The sequence below is a fragment of the Hoplias malabaricus genome, chromosome 10 (genome assembly GCF_029633855.1).
Source record: "Hoplias malabaricus isolate fHopMal1 chromosome 10, fHopMal1.hap1, whole genome shotgun sequence".
In the NCBI taxonomy this organism is placed as follows: Eukaryota; Metazoa; Chordata; class Actinopteri; order Characiformes; family Erythrinidae; genus Hoplias; species Hoplias malabaricus.
Window position 1 is genome coordinate 36,737,971 of NC_089809.1, and position 16,657 is coordinate 36,754,627.

The following is a 16,657-nucleotide window of genomic DNA, read 5'->3' on the forward strand; positions in this document are numbered from 1 at the left end:
ATGGAGAAGACATATCACTAATAAATGAATAAACTCATTCATTAGTCTTTTGTAATCACCACGTCCAGGGAGGAGGTGGTTCTGGAGCTCTCTCGATATCACTGAGTGCAAGGCAGAAACATGGACACAGCACCAGTCCATCACAGAGCATCACAAACTAAACCACTCACGTCTTTGGAGACATTTACACAGCCCATCCACCAAGCAACACATGGAGGAAACCCACACATACACCAGGAAAACACAAGGAGAACTCCTCACAGTCAGTGACCTTAGGCAGGATCAGAGCTCACAATCCCAGGACCCTGGAGCTGTGTGGCATGGATCCTACATGTAGCGCTATAGTGATTCACCTTTAATTATTCATTTGTTTGTTTGCACAAGTGAGTATTTACTGCATTTAGTTAGTCTGAGCATGTCAGCATACTGTTACATACAGTATATATACATCCATCCAATATTCACAACACCTGTACTTTTAATTACACAGTTAAATCATTTGGAAACTGAGGATACTAATTATTAAAGTTTGGCAAGTGGAATTTTTTTTCACTTACCTGATTCACTTCTTCATGATGCTCTATAGAAGACAGATCTGGACTGCAGGCAGGTCAGTCAAACACAAACAGTATCTGTCTATGACGCCATGTTGTTGTAGCACAGGGTGGCCTGACATATCCTTGCTGAAATGACCATGTACTCCCCAGAAAACAATATGGTCTTCATGGCAGCATATGTCTCTCTAAAATGTATCTCCAGTGTTTACCTCCACATCAAGACCAACATTTCACATTGACTGACCTGTTGACGGTGGAGCGGAGGGATGCCAGTGTTTCAGGATGCTCCCGTGTCTGTGTGTCCTCCTGGTTCTCTCCTTTTAGTTAATGCTGTCATAGTCAGATCTGCCGGAGTCATTAGCCACACTCTGGAAATGTTCATATTTTCTACTTTACAAACACAAAACAGTTCAAAACTAATTCCATCCCTTTACATCTTTCCGAGTAAACGACTGCCCACCTGTCTGTCTGGACACTGATGGATGACTGTCGAGATCCTCCTCCACGCTTCAGACCAGCTGCCCACGCTCCAGCAACCACCAAGTGCCTTGAAGCTGTCCCTACACTGAAGTTCTCATGGACTACTAACTATCATCACCAGTAGATTGACCAGAGGAGGATGGGTCACCCCTTGTGAGCCTTGGTTCCTCCCAAGGTTTCTTCCTCAGTTGGGGGAGTTTTTCCTTGCCACTGTCGCCCCTGGCTTGCTCACTTGAGGGTTTTACATTTGTCTTTACATTTCATGTCAAATCTTGTCTTACTGGAATTCTGTGAAGCTGCTTTGTGACAACATCAGTTGTGAAAAGCGCTATATAAATAAATTTGATTTGATTTGATTTGATTTGATGCAGCCCCCCACGCCGTGGTCACTGAGGAACCAGCTATAACATGAGAGATGTTGACTTTTGCAATGATCACTGATAACATTCTCAATGATCTCTTTCGTCATTAGCGTGAAAAACACACAATACTTCTCATGAAAACAAGCTGAATCGTGGACTCTTCTGACCACAGCACAGAACACCTACTGTCTCCTGAGCCATCTGAAATATACTGGGTCTAGAGAACACTTTTGCTGTTCCACATGAAATTCATTGCGTAACAGAGTTTGAGATTGAATTTCTTGATGTAATGACAGAGACTATTCACTGACAACAAGCTGTTTGTTCAGCTTAATAGAGGCCCCTCCTACTCTCAAGTTATAAAAAATGGTTCATAAATAGTGGAGTGCACTTTGAAAGAGGCAACAGAGGAGCCAGTCAACAGTGATCAGCTTTATAGACACATGATGTGTGTAAGTCTTAATACAACATCAGCAAAATTACCTCATTCCTCAGCCTTTAATCGTAAGTGGAAGAGATTGAAGGATTGCAAAATTGCCATTTCTAGTTTTTGGTACAAATAAATGCACATGTTTAGCAATAGCACAATTCAAGATTAATGTAGGGTATACTTCCCTGTCCACAGTAGTCTAGCTGAGGACAAATAAATAGCTTTTGTGAATGGCTTTGCTGAACTAAGAATTCCCACTGGCTGTTTAACCCAAGAGTAGCTTAAAGCAGTGCTTAAACAAACTGTTTAAAAAAACATGAATTAAGGGACACTCCAGTCAAAATAAAACATTTAACACCATTCTGTTGAGAACAAGCCTTCTTACATCCTACAGTGTTGCTGCAGTGGTTCTAAAATAAATCACCATTGTAAGAGAACAAAGGGGTAGGGTTGAAATTAAAGGGATGGGAATGGTTTATTTATTTATGTATTTATTTACTTTTCATTAGCTGGATAGCATTAATCTTAATTAATTACTCGGCTATAAACATTTTACACTGAGTTGGCTTCTTATTCTCAAAAAAACAAAGCAAGCAAACTTGTCATTCTTTTGTTTACAATTGTTTGCTAATGCTAACATTGTTGCTTGTTAAAAGCCTAGAGCTTGTTCTACATTTATGTGTGAATCATTTTTGCTGGTCTTTATATTTTATTTTTAATATTTTCTTTACATTTTTAGTATTTGTGAAAATATTTCTCCATTTTTTGTTTTGCTGGTGAAGTAAGAACATATCTGATAATGCTGCTCAGACAAAGAGTAGATTCATTTAGCTTTATAAAAGAGCACATGTTTTGTTTGTGATGGGGAATATGGACAGAACTGTATCCTCTGTCAGCGAAGCTTGTGTGTTTCCTTTTGAGGGCGTAATTAAGACCACCCAGAGGCAATATGGTGTGTCCTGTGTCTCGTCGATTTCATAGAATACCATACATATTTATATTGATACTATAAAGAAATATGCAATAAATTTACACATAAAATAACCTAGAAATTAGAAAGAAGTGCTAAAACATATAAATTTAGAAGAAAACTTGATCTTTATGATTAATATGTAATATGTCTGTTTTACTCTATTACTTATGCCAAATAGTTCTAGTTCCTAAAAACAAACAACAACAACAAAAAACACAATTATATTTAATGAAAATGTATGTGTAGCCCTTCATCAGAAATGATTAGTTTTTTTCTTTGTAACTGTTGAGGAATGGGTCTTTCATAGGCTTCTTGGTTATAATCATAACATGTTACAGCTTAAGTTTGACAAGGTTGCGCTGCGCAATGCTGACATATAATCCACAAGATTGTTATTAGGCCTCTTTTCTTTTCTTTTTTTTGCATTCAACATGGATAATGGACAATGAAACTGAAACACCTGTCATTTTAGTGTGGGAGGTTTCAAGGCTAAACTGGACCAGTCTGGTGGCCAATCTTCATTAATTGCACATTGCACCAGTGCATCCAATGGTTCAAACATTGTGTCCTGAAGGCGGTGCCATGTATCAGGACGACAATGCTCCAATACACACAGCAAGACTGGTGAAAGATTGGTTTGATGAACATGAAAGTGAAGTTGAACATCTCCCATGGCCTGCACAGTCACCAGATCTAAATATTATTGAGCTACTTTGGGGTGTTTTGGAGGAGCGAGTCAGGAAACGTTTTCCTCCACCAGCATCACGTAGAGACCTGGCCACTGTCCTGCAAGAAGAATGGCTTCAAATCCCTCTGACCACTGTGCAGGACTTGTATATGTCATTCCCAAGACGAACTGACGCTGTATCATACTGATAAATTATTGTGGTCTAAAACCAGGTGTTTCACTTTCATTGTCCAACCCCTGTATATATATATATATATATATATATATATATATATATATATATATATATATATATATATATATATTTGATTTTTTTCATCTTGCTGTTTATTTAGCTATAAATGCACACTCCACATCAAGTTTAATTAAAGAAAAAATATTACATAAATGAATGATTGATAGGATTACATTTAATTTCATTTCCATCTTTCCATCTTCATTGTGTGGCCATTGCATAATTGAAACTACACATCCCAGAACCCTTCGTTGCTAATCCAGGTCACATGATCAGAGAAAAGGAGCAGGTGGTGGGTCATGTGATGTCAGGAACGGCTGAATCAGGCTGCTGTTTACTGCGTCTTGCTCTTGCAGGAAAACACAAGGTAATGTGTGAGCATCATTTTCCATCTGCTGTGTTATTGTCTCAACAAAGGGATTGTCACTGCAGAGGCTAGAGCAGAAGAAGGAGGAGGAGTGTGTGTGAGAGAGAGAGAACGAGAGAGGGATGATGGAAGAGGGAGGAGGAAGAAAGGAAGGCCAAGGGAGGAGGGGGATGCACTCACTTTCATTGCTTCTTTCTCCTCCTATGCTGTTTGCTATTGCTGCTTGTAAATGTGTGTGTTTTTGTGTGTGTGTATGTTATCCTCTCCCTCTGCTAACACTATTCTCTCCCTCTGCTAACAAGGCACATACACCATAATCCTTTGCTTACTCTATATGACCATTCCACAGCGCTGTGACCTCATGTTCTTATTTCTAACAGTAGGATTTTAAAGGTTTTCTGTAGTTCTTTTGTGTAATAAATATGGATAGCACAGTGTCCTTGGGGTCTCTGGGTTTTGGGTTGCTGCTATGCCATGCATCACTGTCTGTTAGGAGTGTGGTGGAGGTGTTCTCATGTCTTCAAGTCTTTCCTTGATGTGCTCTGCTTTTCTCCCACAGTCAGACACATGCTGTATGTGTAGGTGACTGTCTGAACTTACATTTTGATTACACTGCCCAGATAATGAGAAACGGACACCCTGAAAACCTGTAAACGAATTCTCTTCCGATAAAAAATGTGTGATTCTGACACACTAACACACCACCACAACATCAGTGTCACAGCAGCGCTGAGAATAATCTACCTCCCAAATCATACCTGCCCTGTGGGGGTGCTGTCCATTGAAGAACAGGGTGAAAAGGAGCAAACAAAGTATGCAGAGCAAGAGATGGGCTACACTCTGCAACCATAGAACTACAATTGTAGTGTTCCTGTATGGACAGTGGAATTGAGAGAACAGAGTGTGAGCATAGAAACAAGGAGGTGGGTGTAATGTTACGGTTTATTGGTGTATGTCTCAATGTAGATTGCAACTCACCGATATTTTTGTCATTTCCCATGAACTCTGATATTATTATACATTTGATAGAAATATGATTGTATTAGTCCCTGGGAGTGTAGTATAAATAAGGATTGTATTGAGTACAGAAATAGGCTGTGGGCAGAGTCCCCCTCGAGTCCCCCAGAGTCTGACGTGAAGAAAACACAATTATTGGCACTCGTATGATTAATACACAAAGGGCTTCCTATGTAAACAGACATAGCAGTCAGGTTTGTGCTCACTCTCTCAGGGCTCCTGAACTGTTTCGCCTATACAGATGTTGTGGTAGGTGTGCATCTATTCACAGCACTCTTCAGGTCAGGCCACTGGGTTTAACATGATTCAAATCAGTGGACATTAATGAGATGGCCAAACTTTTAAAATCTCTGGGCATTTCGCCATCCACTTTGCTTCTGATTAAACTCAGTGACAGTAGCTCAACTGTTGCTGTAATATTTTGGTAGCTGCATCAGTGGTCACAGGATGTTGCCCACAACAGGATGCTTTAGAGTAGTGGACTATTTTCAGTTCAGTGATACTGGGGTGTTTAAAAACTCCAGAAGCACTGCTGTGTCTGATCCACGTAAGTATTGTTCAGTGTACGGATTGAGTTTTTTTTTTAAACCTCTGACATGATGGGAAAACTAGACTTTACAGGGTATGCATGCTGGACATCATATATGAGCCAATATGAGCTTGCTGGCCACCTTACTCCAAAACCATGGGCATTAATATGCAGTGTTCACCCCTCATGGAACAATCGACTCACCCCGGTCCTCTTTACTCCTTCAGAAGCTATTTGAAACTACTCAGAACTATTTCAGAAATATTTGCAACTCAAGATGTTTAGGTTTGTGGACCTCTTGGTGTGTTTGTACTTTAGTGCAAAGTTAGCTATGGTCCCCCTAATTTAGAGTCGCTTCCACCTTAAGTAATGCAATTTTTGCATCTTTTAAGGTGGATCGGTAGGCTCGAGTAAGTAGTTGACTGTAGCTTGTTTGTGGTTGAAAATGGAATTTAAGTGTTGATTTAGCATGTGGAGCAGGAATAGAGCAACAGTCGCGTCCCTTTTCATGCCTTTCAAAGTTCTGAGGTCTCTCCACTTTCCAAATGCAGGTGACAGAGGGGAAAAAACAGCTGAGCAAGCAACAAAGTAAACACACAGAATCCAGAGACATTAGAGAAGGTTTCTAGGGCTGGCAGAGTGAAGGGATGGTGCCAGGGCCTGTGCCTCTACGTCTACCATCCTGTGAACAAGCAGGAATGCCCCCTGGTGATGACTGGCTTGGGTCATGTTTTGCTGATCAGTCTGAGCTGCTTTGTTAGTTTATGTAAATTCATATAAACGTCACAGTTTTTATTTGAGTTGTGTGTTTGAGTAATGAGTAGGTGTCCAGTATGACAGCTACTCTACACAATGATATAACCTGCACCCCATAGATAAGACAATGCTTGTCAGAGCTATAAATGTGGTGACACAACTAATGAGCCAATACAATGAAAAACCCTTCTGCTGAAATGCTCCGTAACCATATGCTGATAATATATCTGCTAAAATATATTCTGGTAATTAAAGTAACACCAGGTAGTAATTTTACCTTAAAATTACAACTTCAAAATCATTGTGCAGCTTCATTGACAAGTAATAGGGAGAACAAAGCCTCTGTCATGACTGATCGGGGCTCAGCATGCCAGAAACTTCACTATGTAACTTTTGAAGGAGGGTAGGACAATGCATAAACATTGCAATTGATCACAGGCAGCAATGCAGTGACACATTCTTATAATTTTCTTTTGGGATGTGCATCTTATGCCAGGTAAATGTATGTATATGTGATTGACATATGTCTCTCAGCTTATCTGAACACAACACCTGCTCTCATTCAAAGGGTGGAACCCACGGTAAACTACATATGCTTCAGTTTATTTCTCTACTGTTCTAGGGTCTTTGTTCTGGTGGTCCTTTCAGACAGCGTGTTGCTATGGAGCTGGGAGGACCCCCAAGTATAAACAGATTTGGTAATCCTTATAGGCAATATTTTCCTTGCTGTTTACAGGGCATACATCCTGCATCCTAAATATGGCTTTACTCCAGAGCTGCTGATTCATTAAATGAATTAACTCGATGGTTATTGTTTTAAAATGTAATTTATTTGTTGTTCCTCTAAGCTTTGCAATGCAGGTGGACAACAAAATACTTTCCTCTGGGTTTTATATATTACTGTAAATTCTGGATATAATATTGTAGACCTGTGAGCACACACCCGGAGTGACAGGCAGCTGTCCCTGGCGTCAGGGGAGCAGTTGGTGGTTAGGTGCCTTGCTCAAGGGCACTTCTGCCATGGATTGAAGTAGGAGGGCAGTGCTGTCAGCCCCTGCTGGGTGTGGGGAATAAACCAGCAACGTTCCAGTCTCTCGCCCACTTACACCTGTGGCCAATGTCACATGGCCAATGCATCTACCAAAGGGTTTTTAGACTATAGGAGGAAACTGGAGCATCCAGAGGAAACCCATACAGACACAGGGAGAACAGAACACACTCCTCACAGAGGTGACTCCATGGGAAAATGGGGCAGTGAGACTACCTGAGGTGCCACTATTACTTGACCAGAGGCACCTAAAGTTTTACACACACACACACACACACGTAATTCCATATGCTGTGTGAAATGTGCTATAAAAAGGTATAAAAATGTACAGTTGCAAACACATCCGTCCACACTTGCCGGTCATTCTCTTGATTACAATTTCTCTTGATTAAGATGCAAAAACAAGTTGATACAATGGCCCTGTAATTATGATGCCACTTCTTCAAGTCTGGAGCAAAAGAAGAGTGGTCCGTCATTAAACTAATTTTCCTGCCAATCTCAGAATGGTGTTAAGCTTGTGATTCATGTAAGATTGGATTGTAATTACTTGATTGCGTAAGTAAGTTACTTGAATTCTCTGTAATTGTGGCGACATTGTAGAGAAGGCCACAGAAGAGAAGCAAGGCTAGGGTTTAATGCGTGGAGCCGGGGGAGAGGACAGGAGGAGAGGGCTAACCAATCCAGATAACAAGCCTGGAGGTTTGGAAACGTCTGAATAATGGGTGGACAGGGCTTTAGACCTAATTAAACTAATCAGCCCTGAGAGTGATGGAGGATAAGTTCCTGATACAAGTGTATGACACTCTGCTTTGGCATGAAAAGGCTTGGAGGGCCGCTTCACTAAGACCCTTCTGGCAACCAGAGCTCATGACTAGACACCGCTGCTGATTCATGCTTGTGATATTGTTTACCCCGCTGCCTGAAAATGAGTGTCAGGCAAAGGCCCAGAAAAAGCAAGACTGTTGGCCGTTAGCCAAGGATGTCTATCAAACCACAGCGCAAAGGATAGAAGCACTCCTGCAATTCCTGAGGAGGGTCTTCCCTTCTATTCAGATTCAGTGGTATTCAATGGCAGAATCCCCTCAACAACCTTGTTTCAATTTCATATCTACATTTACAGACTGTAGTGCATCTGTTGTTCTGCATACTTTATTAACCCTCTTTCACCATATTCATCAATGGTCAGGGACGTGGTGGGCCCAGAGCCTACAATGGAATCAACACACACACTCATACCTATAGACACTTCTGAATCACCAATCCACCTACCAGTGTGTGTTTTTGGACTGTGGGAGGAAACAGGAGCACCCGGAGGATACCCACACAGACACAGGGAGAACACACCACACTCCTCACAGACTATCACCCGGAGGAAACCCACGCAGACACAGGGAGAACACGCCACACTCCTCACAGACAGTCACACAGAGGAAACCCACGCGGACACAGGGAGAACACACCACACTCCTCACAGACAGTCACCCAGAGGAAACCCACGCGGACACAGGGAGAACACACCACACTCCTCACAGACAGTCACCCAGAGGAAACCCACGCGGACACAGGGAGAACACATCAAACTCCTCACAGACAGTCACCCGGAGCGGGACTTGAACCTACAACCTCCAGGTCCCTGGAGCTGTGTGACTGTGGCACTACCTGCTGCAAAACTGTGCTGCCCGATCCTAGAGTTTTTTTTATTATTATTTTATTTTATTTATTTATTATTATTTTTTTAAATAATCATTGGGTCTACTCACCGTCCACTGTTAGACATACTACGTGTTTGTTCCACCTTGTAGATGTAAAGCTCATCTGTCACTGCACAGTTTGTGTTGGTCGTTCTCTAGACCTTCATCAGTGGACACAGGATGTTAAAACTAGAAATGCATTTTAATAGGACAGGACACTCTGGAGCAGCTGCGCATGATCTTGGAGTCTCCATGCTAAAAGCCTGATGTCAGCTTGAAGGCTATAAAGCCCATTAGCATTGGACTGTGGAGCTATGGAAGTGTCTTCTCTGGAGCAAGGAAGCACCATGCAATACCCTTGGGAAGAGTTGTCATGGCACTGTGGCTTGAAAATTCAAAACTAATCCTCACACACTTTCCAGAGGAGAAGTTGTTACTGCAGCATTAGGCAGGTTTTAATAACACATAAGACCTAGTGTGTATCATCATAACAGAACGGCTCATGATTATGATCTATACCCGAGTTGTGCCCATTTACTTACACACACACACACACACACACACACACACACACTCTTGGGTGGGTGGTAACAATCTCCCTCAGGTCTCCCCTCCCAGCGGCTGTCCCTGTGACTGCTTATTTTTACTTACAGGTGCAATATCCCTTAATGCATTCACCTTGACCCTCAGCTCCCTGAGATATCCATATGGTTTGATTGTATTCGGCTGTGTTTCTCCCCTCTGTTGTGATTGGAGGGGCGCATTGATTGTATCAGATTGGTTGAGTAATTGATTGTAACTGGTTATTAACCTCTGGGATCTTTGTGGCCGGCACAGCGCTATGTGAGAGCAGGCCTTAATCACTCACAAATGGCAGCCACTAATGAAATTAGTTCCCAGTTCCACACAGCAACTTTAATTTTTTTTTCCAGAGGAATCCTCGACAAGGGCATCCAGTGCTGAAGTTTACTTTGCTGAGAAATGACCCCCACCACCTTCTTCCCCTCATTAATATTAATAATATTAATAATAATAAGTATGTAATAATTATAAAATGTAAGTTTAAACATGTAAATAAAAAAGTGGTTACAGAAAATTGATGAATGTTTTCTTAACCATTTTTTCTCAAAGTTTAAAGTCAATAGAATCATCTGAAGTATTGTATGTTAAAGATGACAAAGATATGCGAGCTGAGTCCAAAGTTTGAAAGGAAGAGCAGGTATGAAGCGAGTAATGTGAATGCCAGTAAAGCCTACACACACAATCCGTGAACCATTGTTTCTTTTTATGTTTCAATAAGCATGGCTAATTGTGTGTTGTATGCTCATATTAGCCAGTGTTGCGTATTTGTGAACTGAAGTACTTTGAGTGGTTGGGCTCATTGTCCATGACACACCAGGTGAAATAATTACTGCTTTGCACAGATGTTGATGGTTCAATTGGCTACCTTTGGTCAACAGCGCATAATGGCATTATTGTTTCCATAGTAGGAATAATGGAATGTGTGGGGCTTTGTGGTTTAACCAGGTGGTCTTTGCATGCAAACAGATTCCAAATGAATCCTTTATGTTATTTCATTCAGATGTCAATATTAAGGTGATTTTCTGCACTGAATTATATTTGCTTAATGAAATGAACAGCAGGTTGAAATAAGCTCTGTGTAAGGTGGGCTCTAAGGCTTGTACTTTAATGAAGGTAAAGTGCACAATGTGTTACTCCTGGAGTACAGATGCTGCAGTGGTGCCTGTCCAGTGAGGTTAACATCATCATATAATATCTTGACTTATTGCTAATTTTTAATTCTGCACAGTACAACTTTTGACAGTAAATAATGTGAAGAATGTTAATAAGGTGTGTGATGCCAGATATTTAGAGGCAAGCCTTGCCTTTTACATAATCCCAGCAAGAGCCGAGGGGATTGAGAAATCCAGGGGCAGGGAGGGCTCAGACAGGGTCATGCACTGGCACAGCAAATGGTTTAAACAGGTTCAAAAGGGCTACTGGGGGTTTCTTGTAGTTTGCACATGGCAACACAGATATGGTAATATTTCAAGAACTCAGGGAAATGTGATATGACAGGAATTATGGCAGCACATATTGAAATGTGCTATGTAAAGAAGTATTAGTGGCTGTTGCCCCGGCTCATTTTGTGAGGGAAAAATTATGTAAACATTTTGAGTTAACATCATTTGACCCTAACACTAATCTCAAAGTAAGTAAATGCTAAATCAGCATTTATATAAAACAGCATTTAAACCTCAACTCTGTCCCTGATGTAAATGAACAAAAATATTGTGTTATTATCAGTTTGTTCGTCCCTTATTGGCTTCTGTGTTAGCTAAGGAAATGGTTAGCCTAGCAGGACTATCTTTTTTGTGCTAATGTTACCTGTATTAAAGTACAGAAGCATGTAATATATAGGCCATTTTTTCACTTCAATGCTTTATTTTCAAGGTATAAAGTTACTACATTCCTACTTTACTGCAGATTTTATGACTTTACTTATTTTAGGCTGCTATCTTCAGACTGACTACTAGTTTAAGGTGGACATAGTGGGTATACCACAACAAACAGGTCTTTTATTTGTGATGTTGCCACATAAATAAAAACATTGAAAAATAATTGATATCATTTACAGATTGTATTTTGTAATTCCTACATTTTAAATAAATACGATCTGTACATATATACACACACAAACAAAAGAGAGTAAACCTTAATTAATATATTAAATTGCATGTAAATTGTAATGTAAGTTAATGTTCACAATTATAATACAATAATTGTTTATACATTTTTTATAAAATCAGAGAGAACTGCAGTTCCCTACAATTCTAGACTACTTTTAAGATTATTTTTTTTTTTATATATATATTTATTTTTATTTAACCTTTATTTTACCAGGCAAGTTATTAAGGACAGGTTACTATTTACAATGGCAGTTTGGAAAAGGGTAAAGCGTCTTGAAATATACAGAAACATAAGAACAGGTTAGAAACCTGGTGCAGCAGGTAGTGTCGCAGTCACACAGCTCCAGGGACCTGGAGGGTGTGGGTTCGATTCCTGCTCCTGGTGACTGTCTGTGAGGAGTGTGGTGTGTTCTCCCTGTGTCTGTGTGGGGTTCCTCCAGGTGACTGTCTGTGAGGAGCGTGGTGTGTTCTCCCTGTGTCTGTGTGGGGTTCCTCCAGGTCACTGTCTGTGAGGAGTGTGGTCTGTTCTCTCGGTGTCTGTGTGGGTTTCCTCTGGGTGCTCCAGTTTCCTCCCACGGTCCGAAAACACACGTTGGTAGGTTGGAAAGTGTCCGTAGGTGTGAGTGTGTGAGTGAATGTGTGTGTGTTGCCCTGTGAAGAACTGGCGCCCCCTCCAGGGTGTATTCCCACCTTGCGCCCATTGATTCCAGGTAGGCTCTGGACCCACCGCGACCCTGAATTGGATAAGCGCTTACAGATAATGAATGAATGAAAACAAATATCACCACAAATGCAACAACAAAAGTCTCACAAAAGCTGCATTTATCATTTAAAATGTATAAAGATACTCCCCAGTGTTGCTTTAGGGAATTAAAATTACTGAACAAGAGCATTTAACACTTTTCTCTCTGCCATCTGGATGTTACTTTTCACTCTGAGCTTTGTGTCATTCCCACACGCAGCTCTTTTACAATAGATTCCCCAAACATGCACAATCATACATATCCAGGTAAACAGGAGGTGATTTTCTCAGCATGAACAGCTAACTGATTTTCCCTCCTGAGTCATGTAAACTCCCAAGACTTCCTCTCAAAAAAAAAAAAAAAAAAAAGCCAAAAACCTAATTGTAATAAAAAAAAAAAAAACATTGTTGAATGTTTGCTGCTTCTTTCTAGAATCATGTATATCACACAAACAACTGTGATGTTTTCACTTGGAAAAAGAATCAAAAACCTCAACCCCCTAAACTGAAACATTACAGAAAACCCATCTTTTCCAGCTGTAATCCTGTTTTCCTGTTTCTCTGTAATGCTGTTGGATTTATGGGAAAATATAGACTTCTCTTCACATGTCCCACATAAATCATGGAGATGTTTTACTGCTTTTCCAGGTATGTTGCTGTCTCAATTCCCTCTCCTGCCACTATTTTCATTGAACTGTTTCCTACGTAATTATGGGTCAGTTCCTATGCAGAAAATTCCTGTCTGTAAGGGGCTCTGGAAAGGCTTGTGCTTGGCATTGAAAACATCCCCATGCTTGGTGCATTGTCAGAGTTATTTGCCACGGTGTGAGAGACAGCAGAGTCCAAGTGGTGAATTATATCAGGAAAAGGCCACAACGACGCTGAGGATCATCATTACTGGTCACGCATAGCATTAATTAGTCATGTCTACTGAAGCACACATTTGTAATATCAACAGCTCTGAAGGAGGACGGATGAAGGATAATCTCCCTGGCGAAAGTCTCTTGGGAAGCATCCCCTTCTGGTTGCTTGAAGGAGCCTGACTGCTGCATAAAATCAACCAGCATGTCCAATCCGGTTTGGATGGGAAATCACTGGGTTGCTGGGCCTGTACAGGGGATTCTGACAGCAAGATGATAACTGAACATCGCTGGTCAATCCTGCTTGATCTGTCTGACTACACCATGTTAAGGTCGTATTATATGTGGCTTTGTATATGGAATCCTGCAGGCATGTTCTGCAGATGTTTGCATAGATCTCTGGCAATGTAGGAGCAGTGTCTAAACATACATGTACAGAAAGCAAAGAGGAAAGTCTCCAAGTATGAGAAATGTTTCCAATACCTGATTATTTAAAAGAGAATGAGTCACTGTTCAACCCATCCCTGAGCAAGCAGCAGTGAGACGTGAGCAAGCAGAAGTTTTTGTTTTCACTGTTTTCTTACTCTGTTATCTAAATTCTCCATTAATGCTTGTTCTTATTTAATTTATTTTCATTATATTCTTGTTTGCTTTGTTCCTTAATTTGAAAGTGGAACATCAAGACAAGAAAAGGAATGACTTAAGATGTTTATCCTGACCACCTTGCACTAAATAATCAAGATATATACATACACACACACACACATAGCACATGGGCGGCAAGGTGGCAAGAGGCAGTTTCGCTGTTTCACAGTTCAGGCCCGCTTAGGGTGACTGTCTGTGAGGAGTGTGGTTTGTTCTCCCTGTGTCCGCGTGGGTTTCCTCCGGGTGACTGTCTGTGAGGAGTTTGGTGTGTTCTCCCTGTGTCCGCATGGGTTTCCTCTGGGTGCTCCGGTTTCCTCCCACAGTCCAAAAACACACATTGGTAGGTGGATTGGTGACTCAAGTGTCAAGTGTGAGTGTTTGAGTGTGTGTCACCCTGCAAAGGATTGGTGCCCCCATCAGGGTGTGTTTCCTCCTTTCGCCCACCGTGGTTCCAGGCCCACCACAACCCTGAACTGGATAAGCGGTTAAAGACAATGAATGAATGAATTATAACATATGAATGATAACCTAATAAAACATATTCCAACTGCAGTTCACCTGTTTGTTAACTATTATTCTTTGTTGACATGCAACAAAATCATAACTAGTGAAGTGAACATTTGTGTGCTAGCTACTAGTGAACAACTTGAGTCTAACACAGATTAGATTTAAAATCCAGGCTCATAATTATAATGGATTTTATTCAAATATTCTAACCAACTCCACAGGTGTTTGTGCAGATGATAAGTTTATGTGTAGTGAAGAAATGATGCAAACATTTGGTAAGTCTCAAAGTATCTTGGGCTGAGGCACGTATCTTATGTCATAGCTAACTCCTTAGCCACAGGTGGGCTGTTAGCATTTGGCAACAGCTTCTCACCAGACAGGTTTTCCTTTGATTCTATTTCTTGAAATAAGCTTAACATGCGCTGTAATGTCACAGAGCACAAAATACTGCATCTCACAAGAGCTGTGATTATTCTTTGCATAATTAATACAGTCTGGAGCAAACAAACAAGGAGGCTTGGGTGCTTTAATGTTGAAATGAGGAATTACTGCAGGTGACAAGTACATTTTTAGCACTTCCATAAAATTCTGCCTCCACTTCAAACAGAGAAATTTTAATGGAATGAACATAAAACAAATGTAAATGTAATGTAGCACTCCACATGGGTTAAGCCTGAACAGGAGCTTATCTGTAGCACCTTGTTTTCCTTGATTTATGCCAGACAACCATGTGCTGTTTATCTGGAAATTTAAAAATCTTCAGATAAAGAGGTGTATTTGGAAGTATTTTATATATTCCAAGACAGCACCTGACTCAAGGCTGATTTTGACGGTGCTGAAGGTTTGTGGAAATTTATGATTGCATGGACGATGACAGTGTTCAGAAAATAGGCAAATGACATGAGTCAGAGGACAGGTTTCACCATCTGCCGTACTTCGTCAGAGGAAGCTGTTGGTGCGTGTTTTCCTCTGAGCAGACCTGCCAGTGACGTCACAGACCACGCTAATGAATATTGTGTGGAAACTTCTAACAGGTGCAAGTAAACAGTTTCCGTTCTTCAGCACCTAAAATTCTGGCCTTAACTGCATGCGTTAGATAGCCTCACCCTGACAGCCCCCAACTGTACTTTTGAGACTGAGCCTTCCTCACACTACACTTTCTTAATATACATAGCAAGTTTATTAGATGTCTAAAAGTAGCTGCTGTTATTCAGACACCACTCAGGCTCATTCAGGTTTCTAACAGTAGTCGCTGTCTGTCATAGTTAATATTCCTGTTCAGTGGCACACTCATTTGTGTTCTATGCTGTACATTCATTAATGTCTGGACATTTTCAGTCCCCTAGACTTTGGATATTCTGGATTGGTTTTGCAGTCGTCTATCAATTTTGACAAACATTTTAGGACTGGATGTCTGTAATCCAATATTATCATAATACTAGCAGTAAAAAGTACTTTCCAAATAAACAATTACACATTGTGATTTGATGCAAAGCACTGAATAGCACCCCCTTGTACCACATTTCCTTAAGGTGAGTGTGTATATGCGGGAATGAGTACGTTACAAGCCAGTTACCTTAGGTGATTCAACTGTAAAAAGAAGTAAAATGTAATAGACTTTGTATTAAATGAGGATAAATGAGGAAATGATAAATGTAGACTTAGTTATAATGAGTGTGCAGTAGTAGTTCCTTGTACATACTGCTCTTTGTTTATACACTGCTTTTTGTTTGTTCTGATCCAGTGTTGACCAGGATATTGGGTGTCACTTTTAAAGGCAACATTGACGATTCTGGGGAACTGTTGTTCTTGTTTGTTTATATTATGAAGTGCCACATCTTTTTTGTTTGTATGTGGCTGAAGTTTTTATTCACTATTTGAATTACTTAATTGAACCTCATTTGTAAGTAGTGTTGTTTTGTTTTGTGGCACTTTCTGTTTGTCTTTGCATTAATGCACTTAGCGCTCTCCTGAATTTGGAGTCAGTTCCACCTTAAGAATTTAGAAACAGCAAAACTATAGTCAGTATGGAGCAGGAATGGTGCAACATCCTAATCTCTCTTCATACCTGTCATAGTTT

At 40.6% G+C, this 16,657-nt stretch overlaps 1 protein-coding gene across 4 annotated transcripts in view; it reads left to right on the top strand.

Annotated features, from left to right (window-relative positions):
- Positions 1 to 3,969: 3,969 nt before the first annotated feature.
- The window catches only part of tsnare1 (T-SNARE Domain Containing 1), a 188,711-nt gene continuing 176,023 nt past the window's right edge, over positions 3,970 to 16,657 (top strand). For 3 of the 4 annotated variants that reach the window (XR_010804405.1, XM_066683727.1, XM_066683728.1), the window contains exon 1: positions 3,970 to 4,092. The gene's annotated coding sequence lies outside the window, so the exon portion shown is untranslated. The remainder of the gene's footprint in view (positions 4,093 to 16,657) is intronic. The other variant, XM_066683729.1, reaches the window with a different exon arrangement.